The following is a 4,976-nucleotide window of genomic DNA, read 5'->3' on the forward strand; positions in this document are numbered from 1 at the left end:
CATGCCTGTACATGGATCATTCAAAAATCTTTGTTTATGTGACATTTATTGTCTATAATTCGAAAATCTTATTGAATAAAATGATATAATAGGCACACACTTTTATAAACAAATGCAGGATAAACTAAAATACATGTGCATATTTGTAATTGAGAATATCACAAGTACTATTGTCACCTTTATTTTAAGAATAAAACATTTAAACGTTTGATTTCATATGTCTTTTTATTCAGCATGTATGTTGTCATAATAAAAAAAATATGAAATTAAATTATGCTTATTCTGAGTTATTTTTATCAAGGTTAATTGATATACTGCTTATCCAAATGTTTAGCCCAATGTTCACTGTTTAATATTTAAACAATTCACATATAAAAGATTAATATATGTGAAAGCCTGGGAGTTCTTTCTTTAGTCTGAATTTTTCAAACCTGAGATTTAGTCTATATGCATGTTTCAAAATTATGTGATCAGCAGGTTCAAAGTCAGTCATGTAGATATTTCGCCTATTGTATAATTATATTCATATTTGGTTTAGCAATAGTCCTACTTGGTGGGGCCTTAAAAGGATTATTTTTAGTATATACAAAAAAAATCTTATTATCTTTTGAGGAACTGTAGGGCCAAGTTGACTTGGATGAGGTATATGGCAATAAGGTTACTGAGTACTAGTATATGTTCATGATGAAATTCATTGTGTGAACTTTGGAAACATTTAAGCTAACTAAAAGTGCAAATTAATTTAACAAATCTCAAGCAAAATTGACCCCAGTTTATTTTTAAAGAAGGGTAAAGACCTAGCTATAATATAATTCTGTGGTACATGTACTTATAATAATAATTGTTATAAAAATAGTGTTACACAGTTTTTATCTGTATTCTTGTAAATTCATTTACCTTTCATTTTTACAAAACAAACGATGCATATACACATACAAACAATTACACTTACACATGACTAAAATAAAATTTACTATGATGCTTGCAAAGTATTTTTTGTTCAAAATGAAAAGATGACAGCAATTTCTATTTGAGAGGTACTAAATAAAATGTGTTTGCAAATTCGGATTGTTTAGAGGACAACCATAAATTTGAAATTGGAGCTGCTACTTTTTTGAAACATATAATAATGTTGAAAATAGATAATTTTCCCCAGCTGGCGAGAAAATATTTTTTCATTGCCTGTTGGTACCCCCCCCCCCTTTCCACAACCACCACCACCAAACTACACACACCCCACAAAAGAGAGTTGTGAAGCAAGTCTGTTTTTTTTTTAATTATCTATTTAATTTTTTTTTCCATATATATAATTATTATTAATTTTTTTATTGCCTGTTAATTGGTACCCCTCCCCCATACCCCCAGATAGAGCTGTGGAGTAAGGCTGTTTTTTCCTTTTCTTCTTATTTAACCCAGATAGCAAGACTACGTTGGGCCAACGTTGGCGCACAGTTGTTGACTGCGTTAACGTTTGCCCATGGTAAGTTTGCTCATCGGCCCTACGTTGGCCCAACATGTTGAACCAACGTTGGCACAATGTTTATCCATTTTATTACTGAATTTGGTCAATGCTGCCCCAACAATGGACCAACGTCCACTATGAACAGTGATTGTGTCAACAAAGGCCCAACATTGGCCCAACTAATCCGAGATTCCTCTGACTCTAACCCCTGCTTTTATATTTTGACATGCCCTGCACATGTCAAAATATAAAAGCAGGGGTTAGAGTCAGAGGAATCTCGGATTATGGCCCAACACACTTTTTGTGTTAGCCCAACAATGGCCCAATGTCCGTTAATCAACATACCATCGGTGACTCAATGATGGTCCAGTGTCCTTTACTTGTGTTGGCCCAACAATGGCCCATTGTTCTTTTACGGACAGTGATTTTTTCAACGTAGGGCCAACAGAGGCGCAACCTATCCTATATAAATGTAAATAAATAGTCTTCTTGAAAAGGTCAAGGAATGTCCATTTTTTGATTCTTCGACACCAGAATATAGGCTCGGATCTGTGATTATGGATATTGCAAATCAAAGGCTTTTTAAACCCCCACGTTTTACTGAAGAAAATGCTGCTAAAACAATCCGTTTTTTCCTTAAGCTTCAATATGCCAACAAAGGAATTGACGCGGTTAATATAAGTAATTTTTAATCACAAAAGGGTCCAGTCTTGTATTCCACCATATTTCAAGTTAAAGACTACACCTTGTTTTTCCTACAAATATACTCGACTATTGCTTCCAAACTTTTTAATTACAAGAAAACTTTACAGGGCCTGGATATTGAATATCTGAAACATAATCCTCCATCGTGTTCATGTTCTTCTTCACCCTATAACTATAGTCCTGCTGGACACTGTATTACTGGTGACGTAAATATAGTTAATAATGAGGACCTTAGATCACTTATTTTAAAAGGTCCCAAATATAGGGAACCCCGATCCTTCAACTGGCGTCGGAATTTCATAAATATTATGGATTCTGTAGAGGATTACGCCAGGCAATGGGCCAGACATGAAAAAGAAGACCTTGACGCTTTGTCAGAATGGATTAAATGTATCAGATGTATGTTAAAATCGCGCATTAAAAGATTGAGGGGCAATATGAGAACCATCTATCCTTCTGTATTCAATAATCCAGAAGGGCAAAAAGAATTAGATAGATTACATGATAAGTACGTACTCGTCCCTGCTGACAAAGCAGGTAACAACATTGTCTTTGTTTGTAAGGCTCATTATATTAAATGTATTTTAGAGGAACTTGGATTTAATTCTACAAGTGGTAATACAACTTATACTAATAGTTCCCTCTCTAAGGAAGACATTCTTCAAATTCATATGTCAGTTTTGAATATTTTTAATATTCCAAACAACCAAAATGAATATGAATTTGAATTACCATATTTATATTGGGTTACGTTTCTCCTTGACTGGGATTATGTTTTTCATGATCAGTGACTGGTATTATGTTTTTCAGTGACTGGGTTATGTTTCTCTGTTACCGGGTTATATTGTTATGTGACTGTGTTATGTTTCTCTATGACTTGGTTATGTTGTTCAGGGACTAGGTTATGTTGTTCTGTGACTGGGTTATGTTTCTCTGTGATTCTCTTTGACTGGGTTATGTTATTCAGTGACTGCGTTATGTTTCTCGGTGACTGGGTTATGTTGTTCTGTGACATGTTTCTCAAGGACTGTGTTATTTTGTTCTGTGACATGGTTATGCTTCTCTGTGACTGAGTTATGTTGTTCAATGACTGGGTTATGTTGTTCAGTGACTGGATTATGTTTCTCTGTGACTGGGTTATGTTGTACAGGGACTAGTTTATGTATTTCCGTGACTGCGTTATGTTGTTCACTGACTGGGTTACGTTTCTCTCTGACTTGGTTATATTTCTCTGTGACTGGGATATTTTTCTCTGTGACTTGGTTATGTTGTTCTGTGACTGGGTTATGTTTCTCTGTGACTGGGTTATGCTGTTCAGTGACTCAGCTATGTTTCTCTGTGACTGGGTTATGTTTCTCAGTGTCTGCGTGATGTTGTTCAGTGACTGGGTTATGTTTCTCTGGGACTGGGTTATACTGTTCAGGGAATAGGTTATGTTTTTCAATGACTGAGTTATGTTGTTCTGTGACCGGGTTATGTTTTTATGTAACTAGGTTATGTTTCTCTGTGATTCTCTTTGATTGAGGTATGTTGTTCAGTGACTTCGTCATGTCGTTCAGTGAATGGGTTATGTTGTTCTGTGACTGGATTATGTTTCGCTATGACGGGGGTATGTTGTTTTTTGACTGGGTTATGTTGTTCTGTGATTGAGTTTTGTTGTTCAGTGACTGGATTGTGTTGTTCAATGACTGGGTTACATTTCTCTGTGATTGGGTTATGTTTCTCTGTGACTGGGTTGTTTCTCTTTGACTGGGTTATGTTTCTCTGTGACTGGGTTATGTTTCTCAGTGACTGGGTTATATTTCTCTGTGACTTGGTTATCTTGTTCTGTGACTGGGTTATGTTTCTCGTGACTGGGTTATGTTTCTCAGTAACTGGGTTATGTGTCTATGTGACTGGGTTATGTTGTTCAGGGACTAGGCTATGTTTTTCAATGACTGGGTCATGTTGTTCTGTGACTGGGTTATGTTTCTCAGTGACTGGGTTATGTTTCTCTGTGACTGGGTTATGTTTCTCTTTGACTGGGTTATATTGTTCTGTGACTGGGTTATGTGTCTCTGTGACTGGGTAATGTTACTAATGTTTAATAAAGTCCAAACTGAATAAAGTCATATTAAGGAGACAATTTTTCAGTTTTATTCCAGTTATAGACAATGCACTTGATGCTTTAAGAACCTACTGTGCATTGAAGATGTAGCTTTATATAAACCCAGAAGAAGATATGCATGTCACAATCTAGCATTTGCTGATACTCTCAGCCAAAATAAAAATGAAAGTTTAGGATTGTAAATTATGATATAGTCTTTCAATACATGCATTCTTTCCAGGCTTGAAACCTTTCAAACTTGCTTCATGTAGTAATTTCACCCCCTGCAAACAAAGCTTGGGAGTTACATGATTGTATATGTATACAGTATATATAATAAATGAATATCACCTTGTCATTTGACAGTGCATTTGTGTATGGTCCATACCTTTTTATCAGAGAAGTATGAATAGATGAATATTGGATGTTAATTACCAAGTTTAAGGTATATCATAGCCTTGACCCAAGGTCATTTCAGCATGTTCAAGGTCAATGGCAGGGGTATAATTTTGTGAGTTTGGTTAAGTACCTCCAGTTCAAAACTGTTCTTAAATAATATCAAACATAATTTGTTGATCATGTATCTAGTTTAAAAGGCCTCAAAAAATTCAACTCTTCAATCAAGAAGCATCCGACTTGCCAGATCTTATTCATGTTGCTGCCAGATCTTATTCATGTTGCCAGATCTTATGTTGCTGCCAGATCTTAATCACGAACACAATG

This window comes from Saccostrea echinata, unplaced genomic scaffold (assembly GCF_033153115.1).
Source record: "Saccostrea echinata isolate AGI-Se365-2 ecotype Australia unplaced genomic scaffold, CSIRO_AGI_Sech_v1 ptg000012l, whole genome shotgun sequence".
Lineage (NCBI taxonomy): Eukaryota > Metazoa > Mollusca > Bivalvia > Ostreida > Ostreidae > Saccostrea > Saccostrea echinata.